Below are 12,729 nucleotides of genomic sequence, written 5' to 3'. Positions count from 1 at the left end.
TATGAAGTTGGTTCTTATCAAAAAGCCATCAGACGCAATCATGCTGTGTCTACCTCACCCATTCTTTGGAGACCCTCTTCGCGGATCCGGAGGCCAAGAAGGTCGGATGACCTCTGGGTACCGAGGTTCAGTAGATTAACCGCAGCTCCAATACTCCAGACCAGAGATGTCGCCAGGCACACAGGTTGGAACTAGTTTGCGTCTAGAGCAGCTGTTTCTGAATAGCTGAAGGAACTGTTTTGCTGTGTCAGCTGTAGGCAGCTTTTAGCTTGTCGAAAGCTTTTCAAGAGATGCGGTGGTTACTGTTTCCTCCGGTGGCCAATCCGGAGTTCTGCTCAAAACTAACTGAATGCTGAATCTCACAGAATGCTGGAATGCTCCGCAAGTGATCCTGTTTTAATATTCTCATATTATGATTTACTTGGCCAATCGGGACGTGCCATGTTGAGAGGTGTTAACAACAAACCTCAGAACATCACACCTTCTTTCAGATGATTTGTGGGTAAGAAAATATCTATGTGCAGAAATTACTTTAACTTTATTTTATGAACATTGTGTATGAGTGTAGATAGTGATTCACTTGTTAAACCAAACATTACTGATCATAATATCAAAATGTTTCATTGTGTAACGATGGGTAGTTTACATCTTACTTATGAACCATAAAATGTGAGATTCCATAGAAATATGAAATGTCAATCTGATGGTTCTTTGAATATTTTAACCAGATGATCAAAACTTTTATTGCAGGGATTAGGTGACACTTCGTATTAATCTCGAGGAAAGAGAGAGTGTCAGGTCTATAATAGTTAAGAAATTTATTTCTACACAATTTAAACAAGACTAGCTTTAAACACTCTGTGTACTGATGAACTAGGTGGAATGACACGTGAGATGATTGATGTATATGTGTGGAATGTTGTTATCAGAACCTCGTATCCGGAGAAGCATTTAGTTCTGAGTGGGAGTGAATGTTTCGCTCTAAACTTTAGTTGGAGATTTAGAACACACATGAAACGCCATCTGTCGGTCTACGTACCCCAGGGGAAGCATCCGTTTAGATCCAGAATGTCGAGGTCCTTAGGACCCTCCTTGATGCCAAAGCCGGTAGAAACAGCAGCGGTCCCGACCAGTCTAGTCTCAGAATGCTCCCAGGTCACGACAAGTTATTATTGGCGTCAGCGAAACCCTGAAGGGGTTGTGAGTTCAGCTTTTATTCTGAAGGAACCGTTGCGGTCAGGTGTAACGTGCAACAGATTTTATCCAGCTTGTCGAGCAAGGTTCTTTCGGCTGAAGAGGAGTTTGGATGGCCTGTCCGAACTTCTCGAGAACTCTTTGAACTGAACTGAAGGTGACGTGGGAATAGTTTTTATAATTGTCATATTTTGGTTCACTGGCTAATCAGAATTTGACATGCAAAAGAGGGCTTATACAAACACCACAGAAAACCCCGCCTCGCTTCAGAAATGAAGGTTCTGATTGGATCAGACAAAAGGAAATATGTCATGTGATTTTAGCATTACTCTGTGTCATCACGTGTCTAGTGCAGCTGTCCAAGATTATAATTACTTGTAAAATACTACTGATCACAGAATTATAATATCAAGTAATAACATTGTCATTTCACAGATTGATTAAACATTGGGCTCACATCATAACTGTCAGTAACAAACGTTGTTTGATTATGTATTTGTCAAGAGAGTTCTCCGTTTTGTCTTGAGCTGTAAAGAGGTGAAGCAGTTCAGATGAGCAGAGGCATGAAAGGCCTTGGCACGAAGCTCCCGTTCCACCACATCCCAAAGATGCTCTATCGGGCTGAGATCTGGTGACTGTGGGGGTCGTTGTAGTACAGTGAACACATCGTCATGTTCAAGAAACCGATTTGAAATGACTGGAGCTTTATGACATGGTGCATTATCCTGCTGGAAGTAGCCATCAGAGGATGGGTACATGGCGGTCATGAAGGGATGGACATGGTCAGATACAATGCTCAGGTAGCCCGTGGCATTTAAACCAGTTGGCACTAAGGGGCCTAAAGTGTGCCAAGAAAACATCCCCCACACCATTACACCACCATCACCAGCCTGCACAGTGGTAGCAAGGCATGATGGATCCATGTTCTCATTCTGTTTACACCAAATTCTGACTCTACCATCTGAATGTCTCAACAGAAATGGAGACTCAGCAGACCAGGCAACATTTTTCCAGTCTTCAACTGTCCAGTTTTGGTGAGCTGGTGCAAATTGTAGCCTCTTGTTCCTATTTGTAGTGGAGATGAGTGGTACCCGGTGGGGTCTGCTGCTGTTGTAGCCCATCCGCCTCAAGGTTGTGCGTGTTGGCTTCACAAATGCTTTGCTGCATTCCTCGGTTGTAACGAGTGGTTATTTCAGTCAAAGTTGCTCTTCTATCAGCTTGAATCAGTCAGCCCATTCTGCTCTGACCTCTAGCATCAACAAGGCATTTTTGCCCACCGGACTGCAGCATACTGGATGTTTTTCCCTTTTCACACCATTCTTTGTAACCCCTAGAAATGGTTGTGGGTGAAAATCTCAGTAACTGAGCAGGTTATGAAATACTCAGACCTACATATTTATATATATATAGCTCAGTGGCTTTCTGAACACCTCCAAACAGCAACATCTTCGTGAATTTTTAATGTGACTTTTCCACGAGAACACAACATCATGAATGAAGTCTTCTGAGACCATCTAAGCTTCCTCTATGGTCTTCATTGGGTCATCTGAACATCAGAATCAAAGCCAGTTTTGACAGTAATAATGCTATTAAACTAGACAGACGTGTTCGAGTTGTTCTATTAAGAGGGAAGGATGTAGTTTTCAAAAGCTCACCATGTAAGCACAAAGATTCATGTGAGATGTTTTGTGCTCATGACGGGCAGAGTCAACGTAACCATTACAGGCACTTGCATAAGCTTTTAATCTCATGTCAGGTACAAAACACTACGTTTACATGGGTGTAAGTAATGGGAATCATGCCCTATGAGATCAAAAATTCATGTACGCGCCCATTCAGATTGTTGGAGTAAAATATTGCCCACTGTGCATGTGTGCAACTTCAGCATGACATATTTCTGCCTTTGCAGCCACTCAGGACAAGTCTGAGAAGCAGGAGGATGGTGTGAGCGGGTGATCATTAGTACGTTATCCTGCTGAACATGTAGCTTAGTTAAAGCAATCAGTAAAAACAAAAGCATACAGGTCAAAATGCAAAGGTGCGTAACGAGGGAAAACATAAGCAACAGACAAAGCTGGAGAATAAGAAAATAAAATGGGAGGGGAAAGACGTGCGGACAAGATGGTGTTTGTGTACATTTTTCCCAGGAAAGACAACTATGCGCATGTTCAACCTATTTAATCTGAGTGCTTGGTGCATGTATACTCATGGCATGCTAGGATAATTTCAGTTATTGTCCACGTAAACAGAGATCAACCAAGGTTTCAATCGGATAGGGGAAATTTGGCGCATGTAAACGCAGATAGTGATGGAGAGACAAGTAAACAGGAGGTGGGGGTGGTCCCTCTGTCTTCAAGACCAGAAGGAGAGAGAGAATGTGACTGCTGTATAGATGAGCTATTTTAAAAATTAGGTCAGTGCGAGCTGAGAGATTTTCCTCTCCTGGGAGAGACAAAGAGTAACAGGAATACATTCCTCTCCCTGACAGGACCGCCTCGCTCCACAGGAGGAGGACAAAGTGAGGGTTATTGTCTCCAGGCGTCTGTCAGATTTAAACAAACAAATGATGAACTAACATAGCTGAAGTATCTGTGAAATGACACAAGTTCACCTTAAAAAGCCAAACTGTAATTTGAAGTCAGGAGTTTACCTGTTGGAAGCCTTTCCTCCTCTTTTCTCTGGGCAGTGTGCTGGTTGTGGTCCTGTCCCTCTGCTCCTCACTCCCCCTGTAAGAGACAGTAGCGGGACCTACACTTAATTTATTAAATCAAGATAGGATAGGTGCATTTAAAGTGCTTCATCGTTGAATCTAAAAGTTATCCATTTCAAGGTGTTCCTGACCAGTCATGAGGTGTAATCTCTCAAAGGAACTCTGGAGTCTGAAACACCCTCCATCCTAGAAACCACTGAGCGGACGGCTGAGCATGCGCTGACTGCCGATCACCGGATACACGGCAGCGTATGAAGCTGATGGCAGCTCGTTAGCAAACATCCACAAACAATTAAGACACATTTTCGCCTAATTTATCTACTGACAATGCAAAAAAGTATCTGGTAAGTATAACTCACTCAACCTGGAGGTAAGTGGAGACAATTTAGAAAGTTTACAAAACTATATTGACAAAGTTTTTGAGTTTTTCTTTATGGGTCCGAAGAAGTCAGCAGCTGAGACCGAAACACCTGGGACCAAGAGGAGCCGTCCTCAGGAATCGCCTGAGGCCTCATCTCCCCATAAGGACATATTTGAATTACTAGATTCTATAGATGAACGGCTTCTGGGATTTGAGGGGCGACTTAATCTGCTTGAGGTTCTACTCCAGGAGTTTCAGAACCTCCGAACTAGGGGTTGCATGACTTAATTTTTTTTAAAGTCGACAGTCAAGTAATGAAAATTTAGTGGACTTCGACTAGTCGTTGATGACGTCATACACCTGAAGCGGCGGAGGGGTGGGGTCGGTTGGTTCGCTGGAGTTTTTGACAATTAAAATTGCGCCCACATTTTCAAAGTTAAACACATTTCTTTTAACAACGGTAGTTTCTGCTTCAGCCATCTCCCCTCTCCCCCTCCCCCTGCGCAGCGGCCGCAAACTCACTGATGCGCCTGCAGCCTCTCGGAGTTCCTGCTGCTCTAAACATTAAAATAATTATTTCATTTTCTGTTCCTCACTTCTGATTACCTTCAATGGTGTCTGTTTGTTGCAACCACCAGGTACAAAAACTAACTTGTTTTTATTTGACTATTTTTCTGTCCTGTCTGTTTATTATCTTCCTGCATCTCCTCTCAATCCTAAAGAAAAACTGCTACCTGGGTTCATATATATTCACCTCATGAGTTACCTTTGAATTGCAGTTCTAAAAGATCTAACGACCGCAAAAACAGCGGAGTGCGTGCTGCTCGATGGCCGCAGTGCGTCACCGGATGACAAAACAGATCAGGGTTCCCACTCTTTTCTTGAAATAATTTTCCAGGACTTTTCCAGGACATTTTCAAGAATTTTTCAGTGTACAAGTCAAGTTATCATAACTGCGGTTTGCCGATATCCCGATATATTTAGAAACAGATATGATATTTTACCTACCCACACCGTTATTTTGACAATATAGTTGTGGAAAGATTTTTGTCTTTCACAAGCCCACCTGCTTTCCTCTACTTACAATGCAACACAACTAAAACAGAAGTTATTCTCTACTTTAGTTCATACCAGAGGTGTGACATTGTGGCATCATCAAGTCATCTCCATGTCCTGTTTTTGTTCTGCTCAGCAACTGAACCAGGTTAATCCACTGTGCTGAATGAAATCGTCGTCGTCTTCCTCCGCTTATCCGGGTCTGGGTCGCGGGGGCAGCATCCCAACTAGGGAGCTCCAGACCGTCCTCTCCCCAGCCACCTCCGGCAGGACCCCAAGGCGTTCCCGGACCAGAATGGAGATGCAACCTCTCCAACGTGGCCTGGGTCGACCCGGGGGCCTCCTGCCGGCAGGACATGCCCGAAACACCTCCCCAGGGAGGCGTCCAGGAGGCATCCTGACCAGATGCCCAAACCACCTCAACTGACTCCTTTCGATCTGGAGGAGCAGCGGTTCTACTCAGAGTCCCTCCCGAATGTCCGAGCTCCTCACCCTATCTCCAAGGCTGAGCCTGGCGACCCTATGGAGGAAACTCATTTCGGTTGCTTGTATCCGCAATCTCGTTCTTTCGTTCATTACCCAAAGCTCATGACCATAGGTGAGGATTGGGACATAGATTGACCGGTAAATCGAGAGCCTGGCTTTCTGGCTCAGCTCCCTCTTCACCACGACAGATCGGCTCAACGTCCGCAGCACTGCAGACGCCCAACCAACCCGCCTGTCGATCTCCCGATCCCTCCTACCCTCACTCGTGAACAAAACCCTGAAATACTTAAACTCCTCCACTTGAGGTAGGACCTCTCTCCCGACCCGGAGGTGGCAAGCCACCCTTTTCCGGTCGAGAACCATGGTCTCAGATTTGGAGGTGCTGATCCTCATCCCAGCCGCTTCACACTCGGCCGCGAACCTACCCAGCAAGAGCTGAAGGTCAGAGCTGGATGAAGCTAGGAGGACCACATCATCCGCAAAAAGCAAAGACAAGATTCTCCTGCCATCAAACTCGACACACTCCACACCACGGCTGCGCCTAGAAATTCTGTCCATAAAGGTAATGAACAGAACCAGTGACAAAGGGCAGGCCTGGCGGAGTCCAACCCTCACCGGGAACAGGTCCAACTTACTACCAGCTATGCAGACCTAACTCACGCTCCTCTGGTAAAGGGACTGAATGGTCCTTAACAGAAAGCCACCCACCTCATACTCCTGGAGCGTCCCCCACAGAGTGCCCCTGGGGACACAGTCATAAGCCTTCTCCAAATCCACAAAACACATGTGGATTGGTTGGGCAAACTCCCATGCCCCTTCCATCACCCTTAAAAGGGTATAGAGCTGGTCCACAGTTCCACGGCCAGGACGAAAACCACATTGCTCCTCCTCAATCTGAGATTCCACTATCGATCAGACCCTCCTCTCCAGTACTTTTCCAGGGAGGCTGAGGAGTGTGATCCCCCTATAGTTGGAACACACCCTCTGGTCACCCTTCTAAAAGATGGGGGCCACCACCCCAGTCTGCCACTCCACAGGAACTTCCCCCGATGACCACGCAATGTTGCAGAGACGTGTCAACCACGACAGCCCTACAACATCCATAGCCTTGAGATACCCAGGATGAATCTCATCCACCCCTGGGGCTCTGACGCTGTGTAGTTGTTTGACTACCTCAGCAACTTCTGCCCCCAAGATATGACAGTCCATCTCCATGCCTCCGGTTCCTCCTCGGAATGCGCGTAGGTGGGATTGAGGAGCTCCTCAAAGTATTCCTTCCACCATCCGACCATAGCCCCAGTTGATGTCAGCAGCTCCCCATCCCCACTGTAAACAGTGTGAGCGAGTTGCTGCCTTCCTCTCCTGAGGCGTCGGACAGTTTGCCAGAACCTCTTTGGAGCCGATCGATAGTCTTTCTCCATGGCCTGACCAAACTCCTCCCACGCCCGAGATTTTGCCTTGGCAACTGCCACTGCTGCACCCCGCTTGGCTACCCGGTACCTGTCTGCTGCCTCCGGAGACCAACAGACCAGCCACGCCTTGTAGGCCTCCTTCTTCAGCCTGACGGCTCCCCGAACCTCTGGTGTCCACCAGCGGGTACGGGGGTTACCACCACAACTGGCACCGGCCACCTTGCGACCACAGCTAGCAACAGCCGCCTCAACAATCGCAGAGTGGAACAAGGCCCGCTCGGAGTCAACGTCCCCCACTGCTCTCAGGACACGGTCAAAGCTCTGCCGGAGGTGGGAGTTGAAGACCGTCTTGACAGGTTCTTCTGTCAGGCGTTCCCAGCAGACCCTCACTATGCGTTTGGGTCTGCCAGGTCTACGCAGCATCTTCCCCTGCCATCTGATCCAACTCACCACCAGATGGTGATCAGTTGACAGCTCCGCTCCTCTCTTCACTCGGGTATCCAAAACATATGGCCGTAGGTCAGATGATAAGACTACAAAGTCTATCATCGATTTGCGACCTAGGCTGCCCTGGTACCAAGTGTACCGATGGGCATCCTTATGTTCGAACATGGTGTTCGTTATGGCCAAACTGCAGCTTGCACAGAAGTCCAATAATGAAACACCACTCGAGTTCAGATCAGGCGGGCCATCCCTCACAATCACACCCCTCCAGGTCATGCTGTCATTGCCCAGGTGAGCATTGAAGTCCCCCAGCAGGACAATGGAGTCCCCTGATGGAGCACTATCTAGCACTCGTCCCAGGGATTTCAAAAAGAGTGGGTACTCTGAACAGGTATTTAGCCCATAAGCGCAAACTACAGTAAGGACCCGTTTCCCGACCCGAAGGCACAGAGAAGCTACCCTCTCGTCCACTGGGGTAAACCCCAACACACAGGCAGAGAGTCTTGAGGCTAGCAAAAAGCCAGTTTTGAAAAGTTTTGAATTGGCACCGTCTTCCTGACATCACTCACTCCTGTCTATAAAGGACACAAAGACATATTTTGAAAGATTGTTACTGTTTATAATGACTGTTTATTCAATAAATTAGGCCTACTTTTCAAACCTTAGCTCTTTCATATCTTTCATATTCTATGTATTATACTTACTGTACACACCACATTACACTTTACTGCTTATTCCACATAGTTGGATGTTAAACTGCATTTTGTTGTTCCAGTATTGGTCATTTTAGGTTAGTCCAGTCATCCAGAAACAAGATTCAGGATAGATGACTAGGTTAATATCTCCCGCTAACACCACAAACATATTGGACCTGAAAAATATTTTTTTTTACCTCAGAGATAAGTACTTGTAGTTGTTCGCTACCATTTTAGTCTGGACTGTACGTAACATTACTATGATAAATATATAGTTACCACTTAAAATCATTCCTAGTTATTAATTTAGCCGTATTGAATTCAATTTAATTACGTTAACAACTTTGTTCAAATGACCATGCCAGTCCAGTTCTCACTGCCTCCTGGCTGCGGTCTGTGTAGCTAGCTAAAAACAGTATGAACAGCTGAGGCTCTGTCCTCTGAGCACATACTTAGTATTTTGATAGAATTGATAGAATCAAATTCATGACATTTTTATCATTCACATATTTTTGTTTCTGCTGTTGGACGATAGAACAAGTATGAATTACTGAGTGGAGCGCGGGTCCGGTAGACTACCTGCTTTCCGTTGCTATCCCGAAGCTCTCCTCATGTTCTCACGTCTCATCGCATGAGTGAAAAAAACAAAAGCTCTCCGCTGCTCCTTTGTCACTCAACAGAGAGAAGGAGAAAAACCTCTCGCTCTATAAACTGCGATAATGCAATACTCGCGAACCGAGTCGCTACTTTTGGCCCTTCTTTAGAGAAATAAATCTAGGGGTGAAAAATCTGTAAATCTAGCCAAAAAGACAGTTGGAAAAACAGAAGTGGAACTGGAACTGAAGGGGAATATGCAATCTGATTGGTTGGAAGCATCATGTGGGGCGCTGTGCCAGCTAGATGCAGAAATTAAAGGAGAAGCGCTACAGCCCAATATTGCCCAAAATGTTTAATCTGTTTGTTTATCCACAAGGATGGAAAATTATTTTCCAGGACAACTCAAAAATTTCCAGGACATTTTGCAATTCACCCCATTTTCCATGTGTTTTCCACGAATGGAAAATTGGACTATCATTTTCCAGGTTTTCCAGGACGCGTGGGAACCCTGCAGATGATGCGCCCCGCTCCACAGCAGTGGGGTGCATCAGGCAAAAATAATGGGGTCTCCATTACCTGGGTGGCATTTTGACAACAGAGGTGCCTATTGGGGCCAGTGGGGGAGCTGGCTCCCTGGAGGGCTAAGCCCAACAAGCCATTCCTCCCCATCGCCACATATTTCTCTCCTCCTGCTCCCTCACATCATCACACAAACATGCACATAGGACCTTGGGGGGTGGACAAGTCAGGGAGTGCAGGTATGGACCCCATTTCCGCATTCCTGTGGCAACCTGCCCCCCAATTTTATTTGCACCATAAACACTTCCACCAATGACATTCCACGCAAACGCACACTTACCCCCAAATTCCACTACCTCCGCTCCGCTGCGCTCTGCTCCGACACGAACGCCGGAGCAAAATCGGTCCCGTTCTAGTCAATCAGAACAATTCCACTACTGCGGCCGTGCTCCGGCAGTGCGGCGCCGTGCGCCGCCCTCTGTTCCGGCGTCCGGCAAAAATAGAATCGATCCTATTTTTGCCGGACGCCGGAGCACCTCCGCAGTCAATGGACAGAAATCACAAACGCCCAACAGGAAAAGGAGCAAGCACAACTTCCGTTATTCACAATACATCGATAAACAAAAGGCGTTTTTTGTTTCATATGCACAGGTTTAACAACTTTTAACAACTATCAATGGTGGCTGAACGCACAAAAATAAGCCATAAATACAGTTTCCACTATCAAAGTAGTCACACTTTGTTGATCCAAACACTGCTGATCTCTCAACACAAATGATGGCAGATTAAACAGTTCATGCCGATGCTTCTCCCACACAACGGGTGTTTGGATCTAACTTCCGCGTTTATTGCTCGGACTGTATCGCAAGATCTCGAAAATCCCGCACATGCTTGTTTGCCCACCTCAAGTCTCCGCACCGGAGCGGAGCCGTTGTAGAGTGGGTACCAGTAAAAATTGAGTTCGGAAGCGAGCGGCTGCGGAAGGCGGGGGCGGACCGGAGCGGAGGTAGTGGAATTTGGGTGTTAGGGCCTTAGGAGTGAGCACATTCAACGGCAGTTGGCAGGGGGATTTCTCAGCCTCATCCCGAATGCCGGTGCCCACTTCCAATTTTAAACTGCACTTAGACACTGAGGGCTGTGGGTGCAAGTGGGGTGGTGTGGTGGCATCAGCTGGCATAGGCCAGACGATGCCCGCACTGCCCGCTCACCACAGCCATGGAATACACCTCATCAACACTCACTAACACCATATTGGAGCAGGCGGAGGGAGACTAAGGCCCTAAGCACACCTCTGTTGTCGCTCGGTTTCCTGGGGCTGGAGGCTAGGAGGGAGATCCGGCCATCCGGTTGGGGTCTGGAGTGGTGGGTTGCTGTGCTAAGCGTTGGGTGGGGGAGCCTGTTCATCAGCACCCCAGCAGAAAGGGTCGAACTCTGGTAACCGGTAATGGTTGTACCCCATGTGCAGCAGTACCAGAACCAGAGTGAATAGGGTGTGTATGGGGAGCATGAGTGGGTGTCCGGCATGCATTTTTGTAAGTCTTTGGTTGTATGTGTATGTGTGAGCACGAGGGAGGGAGTGTGTGACTGTGTTTGTGTATGACTGTATATCTCAGGTGGGGCCTTTGACTCCTCCCTTCTCCTGGGACTTCTTTTGATGACATAGATCTTCGTCTCCCCTCTCCCTGCCACACCTGGTGTGGAGTGCGGCGCCTTGGTCTGCCTGGGTCGTGGCTCCCGGGTCAGGGAGTTTAAGATTTTTGGTGTCTGCCTGACCAATCCTGGTGACTGCCTGGTGGGGTCTGGGACTGGGTCCCTGGGCTCTGCTGGGTAGGGGTTGTATGAAATAGTCGACTTCACTGCTCTGTAGTGACTTTTTATGCCTGTCATCGACTAGTCGCTGTCACGTGATAATGACCGACAAGATGCAGTCCTCAGAAAATACAGCAGGTGACAAGCCCCTGCGCGTCGGGAGGCGATGCACTGTGCCAGAGCGTCGGTGCTGACACCGCAGTAAATTTAACCAAATTGTGACCTTCACCTTCTTGCAATTTAACCTTCCACTCAGCCCCATCCTAATCTTAACCAGCTTGCACATGCAAAGCTCTGATTGTTGACACGCTCCAGACATCTGTGTCCTGAGCACGGCAACAGTAACATTATCAAATTAGGTGTCACCACCTCAAAAACAAATTTAACACGCGATCGTTCATGTCAGCTCATTTCCTTTCATGTTTTCTGTCTTTTATTTGTGCCTGATGCTTTTCGCTGCTGTGGAGCGGGGCGCATCACCTGTTTTGTCCTCCGGTGATGCACCTCACCGGTGCGGCCGGCGAGCAGCGCGCACTCCGCTGTTTTTGCAGTCAGTAGATCTTTTAGAGCTGCAGTTCAAAGGTAACTCATAACGCGAATATATATGAACCCAGGTAGCGGTTTTTCTTTAGGATTGAGAGGAGATGCAGGAAGATAATAAACAGGCAGGACAGAAAAATAGTCAAATAAAAACAAGTTAGTTATTGTACCTGGTGGCTGCAACAAACAGACACCATTGAAGGTAATCAGAAGTGAGGAACAGAAAATGAAATAATTATTTTAATGTTTAGAGCAGCAGGAACTCCGAGAGGCTGCAGGCGCATCAGTGAGTTTGCGGCCGCTGCGCAGGGGGAGGGGGAGAGGGCTGAAGCAGAGCAGTATAGATGCAGAAACTACCGTTGTTAAAAGAGATGGGTTAAACTTTGATAATGTGGGTGCAATTTTAATTGTCAAAAACTCCAGCGAACCATTAGTTCATTTTGCTCAAAGAGAAATTGAGGCAATTGAGGCAATTGAGTCAAAGTCGACTCGATTTTCATTACTTGACTGTCAACTTTTAAAAAAATGAAGTCATGCAGCCCCTACTGCTGGGTCCCCGGTCGCTGGGTCCCGGGCTTGGCCGGCTAGGGGGTGGGAGGCTGTGGGCGGGCCTGTGGGCTTGCCGCCGATATCTCCCGGGACTCAGCCGGCAGCTGGTTTTGGCCCCCCGGGGCGATCCTCTGCGCCTCTCGAGGGGGGCAGGGGCTTTTCTGGTTGCAGTCTCCCTGGAGTTCCTGTGCTCTGGGGCAGCACCTGGATCTCTGGGACTTGGAGCTCCCTCCGTCTTCTGCACATCTTTAGGGGGCAGATCTGTGGCCCCTCACACTCTCTATTGGACGCTTTTATAGAGAAACCTTACATAAACAAGCGCGTGTACACTCACAGGTGCTCACATGGTGCTCTCAT

General features: G+C 47.5%; 1 protein-coding gene across 7 annotated transcripts in view; it reads right to left on the bottom strand.

The window, feature by feature from the left end:
• Window positions 1–12,729, bottom strand: part of znf438 (zinc finger protein 438) — a 108,960-nt gene that overhangs the window by 57,693 nt on the left and 38,538 nt on the right. For all 7 annotated transcript variants that reach the window (XM_054751244.2, XM_070553017.1, XM_054751243.2 and 4 more), the window contains one exon: window positions 3,845–3,920. The gene's annotated coding sequence lies outside the window, so the exon portion shown is untranslated. The remainder of the gene's footprint in view (window positions 1–3,844; window positions 3,921–12,729) is intronic.

This window comes from Nothobranchius furzeri, chromosome 7 (genome assembly GCF_043380555.1).
Source record: "Nothobranchius furzeri strain GRZ-AD chromosome 7, NfurGRZ-RIMD1, whole genome shotgun sequence".
NCBI classification, from domain to species: Eukaryota; Metazoa; Chordata; class Actinopteri; order Cyprinodontiformes; family Nothobranchiidae; genus Nothobranchius; species Nothobranchius furzeri.
Note: the sequence above shows the minus strand (reverse complement) of the source record. Positions and strands in the feature narration are given on the sequence as shown.